Source organism: Carya illinoinensis, chromosome 1 (genome assembly GCF_018687715.1).
Source record: "Carya illinoinensis cultivar Pawnee chromosome 1, C.illinoinensisPawnee_v1, whole genome shotgun sequence".
Taxonomy (NCBI): domain Eukaryota; kingdom Viridiplantae; phylum Streptophyta; class Magnoliopsida; order Fagales; family Juglandaceae; genus Carya; species Carya illinoinensis.
The window spans coordinates 25,780,396-25,793,181 of record NC_056752.1 but is presented as its reverse complement, the minus strand read 5'-3'; the positions used below and the strand labels follow the sequence as shown (position 1 = coordinate 25,793,181).

The 12,786-nt window shown below is 33.7% G+C and overlaps 1 long non-coding RNA gene across 1 annotated transcript; it reads left to right on the top strand.

Moving 5' to 3' along the window:
- The first annotated feature begins 5,517 nt into the window (after positions 1–5,517).
- On the top strand, positions 5,518–10,995 carry LOC122313973. Its single transcript, XR_006243563.1, has 5 exons — positions 5,518–5,818; positions 6,180–6,266; positions 9,940–10,032; positions 10,114–10,209; positions 10,305–10,995. It is a non-coding gene; the product is annotated as an uncharacterized LOC122313973 (long non-coding RNA).
- The last annotated feature ends 1,791 nt before the right edge of the window (positions 10,996–12,786 follow it).

The window sequence follows — 12,786 nt, the reverse complement described above, 5'->3', positions numbered from 1 at the left end:
GAAGTTACCGCCTTTACAAACTGTTGAAAAGAAAAACTATCTCACAATTCTTCTACCGTCTCCCCGGCAACGGCGCCAAAATTTGATTACACCCAAAGAATAACGCGGTAGTTGTAGCACAGCTTTGGAGTGTCGATTCCACAGGGAGACAAATTAAAAGAATAGCAAGAGGAACAAAGAAACTAAAGAAAAAAATATTAAATAAGTAATAGAGAATAAAGATTAATTTTAAATGTAAATTCAAGTGAAGCAAAGTGATTAACAGAAAAAGTACTCAAATTTAACAAACAGTAGAGCGTCGGGAATCCCTTGCACAAATCTGGTATTTTAATTATTCTTAATTCATTGGATAACTCAATTAGGAACTCAATTCCCGCAATTCCCAATCGGAAGGTATAGATTTATAAACCAGACTTAAATCAAATGTAACCCTTTGAAAAAACATTCACCACTTTTAAAAAACGTGAATTACTACCCCTATTGATAAAATCCAATGACGACAATATACTCAGGAAGCGATATTGCAGCAAAAAACTAAATCAATATAGATAAATAATTGATCCAAACATAATCAAAGAACTAATCCATTCAATAGAAAAAGCATGACTGAATCCATAAACACAATAAATTCTATGATTATTCGGAGAAGAAAACATCAACGATGAATTGAGAATGATAAAACAAAAGAGTTTTAGCAATTGAAAATCAAATACATGAATTAAGAATAAATTAGAAATACCATCTAATGTGCAAGTTCATCCCTAACCCTACTTGAGAATTTAGTTACCCATAAATATAATGGACAACAAAAATCTCCAGAGAAAACTGAAGCGAACGGTGGCCATGGAAGTGATTTTCTCCTCTCTTTAGATCTGCCTCTTGTGCCTCTTCCTCCTCTCCATTTCGTGCTAATGATATGCTTATATAGGGTAAGAAAGAAACCCTAATGTCCTCTTGATTTCCGCATAAAAAAATCGCCTAAATTTTAGGACTTATCTTGGCAGCTACGTACAGCCTTCAGAAGTTCGAATTTGGAAATCCTTATTAGAGACAAAGTTATAGCCCTTTAAGATAGATTTCCAATGCATCAAGAATCGTATCAATCCGATATATGAGTAAAAAGATACAGTCAAAAGACTAAAATATGTCCAGACTGTCTCCTAGCGAATTTCGGACTTGGACTTCTTGTGGTTTCATTTTGTGATTTTTTTTCTTTTTCTTTTCTTCCAAATTGCTCTCAAACCCCATGAATGTCCTCCTTTGAATTTGGCTGGGCTTGACTTGCTCTTTTATAAACTCTGAAATTAGACATAAAAAAAACTGCTTAGGAGTATCCCAACGTAAATAGAAATTCAATTTAAGAATACACATTAATTCCTATGATTTCTATTCACATTTGAGTATTTTAGTCCAATAATAGGGTATATAGAGTGCACTTTCGCACACTCATCATCCACATATACACAACAGCCTATCCATTCCATCCCACCTTTACCCAAAAAATCCAAGAAAATACCTAGTAACTAATCGGTGGTTTGGGAACACTTTGCGAAAGTGCTACCTGTTGACCCCAATAACCCAAAAGCTAAGTGCAATCATTGTGGTAAGCAGTATAGTTGCCACCACAAGAATGTCACTTCTTCTATGAATCACCACCTTTATAATGTATGTGAAAATTCCCCTCTTAGGATTAAAGGAGCTGGAAAAAGTAAATGCTCTAGTGCTAAAAGGAATGCAGAAGGAAGAGTATCTAGTCCACAAGGTCTAGTAAAGTATGATGCTGAAAAACTTAGGGTGTCAATTGCTTAAGTTTTTTATTAAGTGTGAATTGCCTTTTAGGCTAGTGGAGCACTTAGGGCTTATTGAGTATGCGGCTGATTTAGAGCCTTAACATACATTTCCATCCCGACTTACTCTAAAAAGAGATTGTATTAAGTTGTATAAAGAAGAGAAGATATAGCTAAAGAAATTATTAGATGGTCAAAGAATTTCTCTAACCACCGATACCTGGACATCGGTGCAAAACATGAACTACATGTCAATTTCTGCACATTTTATTGATTCCAATTGGAGATTGCATAAGAAAATAATAAAGTTTTGCCAAATTTCCAATCATAGGGGCTAAACTATTGGGAGGGTGTTAGACTTGGGGTTGCATGATTGGGAGATTAATAAGATTTTACCATCATAGTTGATAATGCCTCCTCTAATGATGTTGATGTTGATTACATGAGGAGGAGGATAAATGATAGTAATTGTACCATATTGGGTGGTGCGTTCCTTCACATGCGGTGAGCTACCCACATATTGAATTTGGTTGTTAATGACGGTTTGATAGAGGTTTATCAGTTAATATCAAAGATTAGAGAAGCCGTCAAATATGTGAAGTCTTCACCATCTAGGTTTTCCAAGTTCAAGGCTTGTGCAATAGAGGAAGATATTAGCGGGATGATGCTAGGCTTGGATGTTTCCACTAGATGGAACTCCACATATTTGATGTTGAACACCACTGTAAAACACAAATTAGCCTTTGAACTCTATTATATGTATGTGGATAATGAATTCATGAACCCCACTAGTGATGATTGGAAAAAAACACAGAGTTTTGTAGAGTTACTGAAAATATTTTATGATGTTATATTGAAAATTTCTAGTTTTTTGTATGTGACAACTAACGTATATTTCCAGGAACTATGCACAATCGAAGATATATTAATTGATATGTGCATGAATAATGATAGCATCACTAGGACCATGGGCACAAATATGAAAAATAAGTTTGAAAAGTATTGGGGTAGTACAAATAAATTTAACTTGACGATATATGTTGCTTTTATGCTTGATTCACGATACAAAATATTGTCAATGAGGTTTTGGTTGCGACGATGCAAAGGGGATGAGTTGGGGGATAAGATAGAGGCCAAGGTTAAACTCTTGTTAAGCCGCTTCATTGAGCAGTATAACAAATTTCGTATGGCTAGTGGGGGGAGTTCTAATGTGGCTCAAGGGAGGTCAAACACTACTTCTACTTCTTCTAGTAGCTAGACTAAGTTTGATAGTAAGTTAGAGAAATACCTTGAGGAGCAAGGGTTTATAGAGTTCAGGTTAGAACTAGATAGATATTTGTTGGAGGGATGTGCACCAAAATCACTTAATTTTGATATCTTGGATTGGTGAAGAGTTAATGCCGCCAATTATCCTGTTCTTGCTGAGGTAGCACGTGATGTGTTAGCCACCCCCATTTCCACTATTGCCTCAGAGTCTGCATTCAATACTGGAAGATGCATCTTGGATCCTTTTAGGAGTTCATTGTCTCCAAAGACCATCGAAGCTCTCATTTGCACCTAAAATTGGTTAAGGACCAAACTTGTTGATATTCGGGAGTTGGAAGAATACATAGAATTGATGGAGCTTGAAGGTAAGTTTGAAACTTGAAATATTTTTTTAATATCTATCTAACTTAGTTTATTATATATCTGACTCTGTTTTTTTAATATTTTTTTGGATGATTATGTAGCTCTATCTTCAACTAAGGCTGCTGTGAATCAGCCTTCCCAATCATGCTAAAAAAAAATAGAGTAAGTAAAACTTTTATTTGTTCTGTTTATCTATTAATTAATTTTCAGTATGGAAGATATATATGTGAAATGATTTGGACAATTAATATGTGTGCGCATTTATGATGTTTATGGAAGTTTTGAAACTATTGCATGCATGCATGCATTTTTTTTTTTTAAAGAGTTGGTAGCCACATGTCCAATAGTGGGCCAATCCCAAGTTTATTAAAAAATCCTCACTTGTGGCGGAGAAAAATCGTGATTACAGAACCAACCTCTGGAGTTAACAAATAAAGAAACTAAAGGACCTCCCAAACGCAAACCGAACAACCAAAGAAAATAAAACCATAATCCAATCTAAACAAGCCTATAAGAAAACAACATAAAAAACTAAACATGCCTATGGAAAGGAAAGAAAAGAAATCTAAACATGCTTTATAAGGCATCATATATATAGAGAGCATGCCTTGAATAAGGGATAATGAGCACCACTGGTAGTAGTACTGTACAAAGAAAAGTTTTGTGCTCATATGCACCGTCCAACTCGAGAGAACAAGTGCTTCTACATGCATGAGGATTGATCATTAAGACAAACGTTTTCTCTTGGTATTTAAGTTTCACTTCTCTAAATTCTAATGTTGGGTGTCTGAATTTTCCAGAGAGAGAGAGAGATGCTTAGGAATTTAGGCCTTCTACATGCTTATAAAAGGACTAACTTTTGTTGTATGCATTAATCAGGCAGATTGGTTGTTATGGTGCAACTTTATATTTTCACAGATATATTTAATATCTCAAAATCTTTTAATATTTCAAAACCTTTGGGGTTCTATAGATTCTATTTGGTTTTTTTGTTAATCTCAAATGGTTAATCTGCATGTTCCAATCTATGTAGTAATCAGATTGGTTCTTTTGTTATGGGGCGTGCAGAGAACATATTTTTAATTCAGGCATAAGTAAATATCCAGAGGTAACAAAGATCGATGCCATGTGGTTAATGCAGGTAAGGTACTCAAGCTACTAACCCCCCCTCCCAAAAAAAAGTATTTATCTAGTGGAGAATAAATGGAATAGGTTTGATAAAATTTACACATAATTCTTGCTATAAGTCGATATTATGCTGAGAAAACTACTACAACCTTCTATAAATAAACCAATGTCTCTTCTTTGATTATTGTTTTGTAGTCTGATAGGTTTTCATATGTTGTTGCTCATGTGGTCCTCTTCTACGGATTCAAGCATATTTTAAGTATTACTTTTGGTTAGTTGTATTAAGGATATGCTTTTTCAGATTTGTTTTGTCATTTTATTTGTTAATGAAGTGGGTGCTTATAACTTTTATAGCATTACATCATTTTTATGGTTGGTTTGGATCTTGACAGTTGTTGTAAAAATGGCAAAATGTGATCAAGTTAAATTCATAATCACATAAACAGAGTGGTTGCAATCTGACACAAGTTTTAAAAAAAATTAAAAAAATAAACATGATTTCAACCCAAAACACATAATCTAGGTTTTGGACCGCGTTTGACTTGGCTTAACCAGATGAACAGTCTTACTAATTAATAGGTCTTGTTGTTAGATCTTGTTTGATTATAAAATCAGGATGATGTAAATTAAAAATAAAATAAAATGTTATTAGAATATAATATTTGAATATTAATTTTTATTTTAAAATTTTAAAAATGAGATGGCTTATTATATTTTATATATAAGTTTGAAAGGATTATAATGATTAAATAAAATGAGGGTAAATTATTTACGTAACTAGATCTTAAAAGCTATATAAACTATTTTTTATTTTTATTTTTGATATCGAATATCGGGAATCAGCGTTACAGCTATTGCCATCAGGACTCAGAACACGCCAACTGCACCAAGCCTCTCTCTTTCTCTGGTATCAATCCAGCTTTCTGTCCTCCATTTACTACTTCAGCTTTATTTCATTTCAGCTCTATCTTTCTTTCCTCTCGGTGTCAGCCTTTCTCCACGTATAAGATCACAGCTCCTCCAAATGCTAAAAACACAGCTCCATCTCACAGACAATCCCAACCATCACATTCACACTCGAAGCCTCCCTCCGAGGCTCTCCCACCGGACGATCGGATTCTGCTCAATCTTATCACCGAAGAAACGTTCATCAATCTTCTCCTCACGTATGCCCCCACTCATGCCCCGACTCTCTTTTTGTGTGCCGTCGGGGTACTGCAAGTCTGCAACCCAATGCCCCGACTCGTGGGGCTGCAATAGTGAGCTCAGCGAAGGTCTATCCCCTCTCTCTCTACTGACTAATAGCATACGTTTTGGATTAATGCATGTTCTGAAAATATAGTCTGCACGTCTTTTTTCTTAATATTTGTTGGGTACTACTATTAATGTTTTTATTAAACTATAATTACGAGATCATGAGTTGTAAATTGTTGTGATCGAATTTTATGTGTTTTTTGGTGTTTAATACGATGCCTTCTGCTTTCTTTCGTTGTATGTTTAGCTGTGTAAAGTGCTCAAGGGCTTTGATTTTTTTTATTAGCTTGACACCAATAAGAAGCATATACCAACCTGTAACTAGACGTTTACATGGATATTCGCCCACTCTTACATTTTCTTAATTATATAATTTATTAGGCTACGAGATTTTTGCGAAGAGTCCTGCAGATAGAAGGAAAAAAAAGCTATTAATCCTGCCTTGGAATGGGCTGTTTTGGGAAAAAGGTAATATTACCATTACCTCATCCTTTCTACCTGTCTTTTTATATTTACAGTACTATCAATTACACGAATAATTTTTAGTTAGTTTATTTATTGCATCCATATTTAGTTCCATACACATATTTACCTATAGAAAAACCTTTCATAGTTTCTTTAAATGGTTGATAGTTTCATGAGATATGGCTATCTTATTTTAAAAAATCATGGGATATGAAACTTGCAAAATGATATATAGCGTCACATCAAAATATTAACTCCATCTTAGGTTTATGAGGAAAATAGAGGAAAAGTCAAACTCTCCCATTAACGTTACTACATTCGAACGTTAGTTGCCTTAAACGTTTGAACGTAGCATTCGAATTTTAACAAAAAAGCGTTCAATGTAACGTGTATAACATTTAGATGTTGGGTTGTCGTTCAACGTTGATAGTTTAATCATTCGATCAAATCCTTTGCAATTTACTACAATAATCTAATTATAAATCAATACTTAGTAATATATTTTAATTGTCATAAAAGTTAAGTGTCATTCTCGTAAAAATAGATTGGGAACTAAAACAAATTCTAAGTGAAATCAAGCCCAAATCTTGTACGCAGTCACTTTTTTGTCATATTTTCAATTCAAGAGCAATAAATACTAAGCTCTTCAATGCAGTACGTGGGTTTTGTTTTATTGGAAAAGTTAAATGGCATTTTTGTAACACTCCAGCCCAAAAATTAAAGCCTGTGGACGTAGGCTACCTAAACGGCAGCATTTTGGCCGTAAGAATGAAAACCATATGTGATTTTCTCTTCCCTCCCCTCTCTCTCTCGCGCTCACACTATCTTTCATCTCTATGCTGGCTTCCTCTCTCCCAGCCCCTGCATCCTTCTCTCACACCAAACCCCTCACTCACGACTCAGCAATCCTTTGTCGTTGACACCGTCTCGTTCTCCTCCACTTCAGTTGTCCCTGAGGCTACATATATTATTCTCCTCTCTCTCAGCGAGCTAATCGGAATGTGAATAGATTTATGCTTTTTAATTTTCAAAATGTTACATTTACTTCACAAATCATTACAATGTTTCAAGTCATTGCAAATTGCTTCATTCCATTTAGGTTTTTTTTTTTTTTTTTTTTTTGAATTTATATATTTGGGATTTAGGGGCTTTTACATATTTCGAAAACTGATTTAGGGCTTATATTTTTTTGATTTTGGAGTGTTTAATAAATATGATTTCGGGTTTATTGTGTTTTAATAATTTTGTTTTTGGGTTTATAATTTTATTGTGGTTTAATAATTTTATTTTAGGGTTTATATGTTCTGTTGATCATGATGCATGAATTTATTTGGGACTTTTTTTCAAACAACCAAAACATCATCTATACTTGGTTCCCATATACGCTTTTTTTTTTTTAAAAGGATTTCCCAGATACTCTTAATAGCCACACATCACTGTCACTTGCTTTCCTACGTCCCAAACTAACATTTCCTTGACCCATAATTTCCAAACAACCAAAACATTATCTATTCTTGTAGATACTCTTATGATTAATTTTTTGTGGGACCTGTGCTTTGTTATGAATATATGTATACACTTGTGTGGGTATACTTTTTGGAATGTTAAACTGACCAACCTGTGTTAGTTTTAAGATTTTGTTTTGAGAAGATTTTTTTTTTATAAGTAGACGATAATATTAATAAGAGATAAAACCTATCTAGGTCACTAAATAGGACAAAAGGAAATCATGAGTTTTGAGAAGAATTAAATGGCTACGAACCAAAAACTTCCATTATCTAAGAATGTTAAGAACAGTTATTGGGTGGTGATGAGTATTCCAAAGGTATTAACCCCATGTTTTCTAGGATCAGTTGGTTTGCCTTCATTTGCTGGTACATTTTAATCCCCCAATTTATGACAAATTAATTATGTGAAGTTGGTTTGGGAAATTCTCCAGGCCACAGATTTGAGAGTGCAAATTAAAATGCATAATAAATAGCATACATATGTCCAAGATTTAATAAGTCGTTTATTTTCCAATGCCCCAAGACCTTATTGTCTTGTGGAACAGAGCCCATGTGAATGTCGATATAGTTTGCACATCATATATCGGCAATCATTGGGACTTTAAGTTTTAATTGTAAACCTTAAGTTTATTGAATCTTTAAGTTTTATGATTCATTTATGTTATCAGTTACTTCATTTCTTGACTATGTACAAATGGATTGGATGATTTATGGTGTATGAATGGAAGCTTTTTGTGCCTTCTATCTCGATTAGGTTATGAACACCGAAATTTTTATATTTTTAAGATCCAATGCAAATAGTTATATGCTGTTGATTCTAGAAATGTTGATATTGGAATCAACTTATAAAATAAAATAATTCACGAGTTATTTGGGAGATACCTTACATGAACTGTAGCAGTCTTTCTTGTAGGTTAGTATCTCTTTCATACTGAGGAAGAATTTTGGATACATTTCTTGTTTAACTTGAGCTAGGGATCTTATCTCTGTTTGAGCTATGAAACATATGCTCTTATCTCATGCAGTTCTTTAATGTCAAAGCCATGGGGCTCAATGTTCAACTCTGTCTTTGTTTTATCATCAGGATTTCTCTGATGTTTTTACCATGAAGATCATAAAAATGTATATTCTTTTTAGTATCTTCGTACAGTTTGTGATGAAGTTTTGTCTTTTGGTTGTCTTTCCTTGTATAAGACATTATGCATGTAATAAGATTAGCTTTCTTATGCTGTGCTTGGTTCTGATATTCATGTACAGGTTTAGATAGCCCTTATCAATGATTAATTCATCTTACTACTTGTAAAAATGTCAAACTTCAAATTATTTTAGACATTTTACCTTTTAGATCCTTATCTAGCCAGCTTGATTTGGAAGGTAGATAATTTTGTGCTCACCCCTATTTTTACCACTTTTCCTAAAAATTCTTCCAAACTATATCAAATTATGAAGTGGAACAATCTGGTGTGAATATGCTAAAAAGTTGGCCAGAATATGCAAATTGCAGTAGTACGACCCACTTTGAAATCATCTTAAACAAGTTGGCCAGACTTCTTGATATCATGGAAGGTGAATTTGTTGACCTAAAATCATAATGTTTAATCTTAGTTGACGGTGGCCGGGCTTCCTCAAGGAAGGTTTGATATTTTATTTTATTTTTGTTAATTGATATTATATACTTTTTAATGAGAAAGTAGTAATTATTGTTAGTGGAAAGCTAGCATGTTTGGACTAGCTAGCAATTAAGAAGCAGAAGTTACAATAATACCTGATATTTTTAAATATGTACGTACCATGCACCTAGGTTATACTGCCTCCATTAAAAATTATGGGTCTTTCTACTGTATATAGACCCAAACAAAATGTGACTTTTTTGTAAGTATTATTCTTTAGATAATTTTTCATGGGATAGAACATGAATAAAATGGACTATAACTAGAATGGTTTGTTATTTGCAAACACAAAAAATACTTCGATCTTCTAAGTTATGAGTAGTAGTAGACTACTAGTAATGGTAGTACTATATATATATATATATTGATAGGAAATCTGTATGTAATCTTTGAAAACTGCTCTCATATTTATTAAATAGAGAAAATCTTTTTAGTTTAACTTTAAACTTGAGAAACATGTCTTATAAAGGGGATTTAATTTCTTGGAAACAAATGCAGGAGAAGTCCAAAAGAAACAGTTCCAATAGGCAAAAACTGAAGGTACAATATATCGGTGGGCGAAAATCTTTTATACGGATATTAGAGGAGAAGGTTTGTTATAGTAAGAGGTATAATATAAGTCCTTTAATCTGTATACGATGTTTTAACTTTCCTATTAATTGTGTGTTTCAGCGGGAGACGGCGCCAAATATGGTTGCATTCTATAAGAAAACACATTGATCAAAACGGAAGGAAAAATTCATCAATGCATCAACTGAACACAATTACGTAAGAGTGATATTACAATTTAATTTAAGTTATATTGACAGGCTGCATGGGTGTTTAACATGCTAAGCTGATTTTCCTTTCATCATTAATTTCAGAATCTAATGGTGGAGAGGTTAGGTGAAAAAGAGTCCAAAGAGGATGTTGAAGAAGTGGCTGAGACTATCTTCAAAGATGTCTTGGGACACAGATCTGGGTACGCAGTAGGGATGGGGCACATGGTCATTCCGGACCCCTCTCCCTTAATGAAGAAGAGTAGAGCATTTATTCGTCTATCGAAAGAGAATCAACGGAACAAGAGTGATGCAGAAATGTACAAGAGCAAACTAGATGCTATGATGACTGATATTGAAGCGTTGAAGAAGAATTTTTCTGAGCATGAGAAAATTGGAGCACTGAGTTAGAGGGAGGTAGTGAGTCTCATAGAGAAACTCAGCGAGATGCTTAGGCATCTCACATGATGGGGTTTTTTGTGGAGGCCATTTTTGTGGGATATCTTTTTTGTGGGGATTAGTTTTTGTGGATTGTGGTATACTTATGTAACAATCTAATGGCCATGGACTTATGTCCCTCAATTAAGGGTATAGTTACTTTAAAATTATAGTTAGGGTAGATATCTAAAAAACTGGTATTCAAAGGGAAGATGCGAGGTTGACTTTTTGAGTTGTTGGTAGTCTTTGATTATTATGAAAGGGTAATTTCTAAAACAGACATTGTAAAAATATTAATGCTAATTTTTGTGATTTGCATAAAGATGCAAAACTAAGTGAAAATGCTGATATTATAGTCTCTTTGTTTATAGGTTCACAGTTTGCATATCAGCTCAGCCATATGGATCGTGGAATAAAATTTTTGAGTTAGTGGAGATGCCAACAGGATTTTTAGGTAATAGGTATTTAGTTGGCTATATTTTCTTCAATAGTAGTAACCATTAATACTTGCAACTACTTGGCTATATTTTCTTCAATAGTAGTAACTATTAATACTTGCAACTACTGTTTATCAAGTTTTGAAGGCAAAATTCTAGATCTATGAAAAATAACCCTATTGTCTTGATGGTGGGAATTAATATGTTTCAGGCATTAATAAGTTATAGAGTTTGGTTAGTTTCAATGCTAAGATAAACAACACACTAAGTAGTTAGAAGTAGGTAAAATCCACTTCGTTTACTTTGGATATGCAATAGAAAAGATGAAAACTACTCATGGTGCTTATGGACTCATATGAAACAAATATGCATGACTTGCAATCATTCTAAGATAATTCATTATGCACAATAAAAGATACATTTTAAACTTGCTGCGAAGCTTGGTATACCTTAGAGAGAGGGCTTCAACTTAGTTAATCCCAAAAGTCTACTGGACCTTATAACCTTTGCTCTGATACCAAACTTGTAACAATCCCGCATTGGGAAGGGTGGAATCACTACTTAACCTATTTTTTTTTTTTTTTCTTTCTTTTTCTTTCTTTTGTTTTCTAGTAATATGTGATAAGCATAAACATATCACACGTGTGCTCTAAATTCTTTATTTAATAAAGGGCAACACTTGATAAATATTCTATTTAAATATTCATCCATAAACATAACTTACCATCCATGTAAGGTCGAATCAACAGGGAAGACACTAAGTGTCTGCCTCTCCCTTTGCAGTAATGCCCTGTTCCCTAGCCTCTTCGTCATTATCTAGACGTTTAAAACATAAACACAAAGTGAGTCTAATACTCTGTAAGCAATATACCATGTCTACTAATCATTTAATCTTTTTCTTTGGAAAATATGCATACATCAACATTTGCTACTTTGACAATGCTTTCATGCATAAACAGTTTAAGGAGTAAGCAATATTTTCATGCATAAACATTCTAAGAAATAACTATACTTTCATGTGTAAACATTTTAAGAAATAACTATGCTTTCATGCATAAGTATTTTAATAAATGCAATACTTTCATGCATAAACCTCTTAAGAAATAACTATGCTTTCATGCGTAAATGTTTTAAGAAATAAGCAATACTTTCATGTATGAACATCTTAAGAATTAACTATGCTTTCATGTGTAACATTTTAAGAAATAACTATGCTTTCATGTTTCACTTTCCTTTGGCCGGTACACACTATTACGCCCCATGTGTTGGGTTAACGATCTTTTAGACCTGATTTCGTCCGTGGCCTCAAGTTGGGAATTCTTCTATCAGAGTGCAACACTGGGTCATGCAGCTTTGTCAATTCCAGTTATGTCATGCTACCAACTCCTTTTCCATCACCTCTTTCTGGTCACGCAGCTTTGTCAATTCTAGTTCTATCAGCTTCAGTGCCTCCAGCAAATTGTTCTTCTCATTCTCCATGGTGGTTAGATTTTTGTACAGCTTTTTGTTTACTTTTTGGATTTTTACAAACTCTTCACATAAGTCCTCATATGCTTCCTGTACACTTAATTCATGATCAGACACTTCTGTGGCAACATCAGAATCAGTGTCACACATACCCATGTTGTCATCAATGCATTGTTTGTTCTTGTCAGCATGATCAGTAATGGATGCAGAGAAAGCAATAAAAGCAGTTTCACTATCAGAAGTTG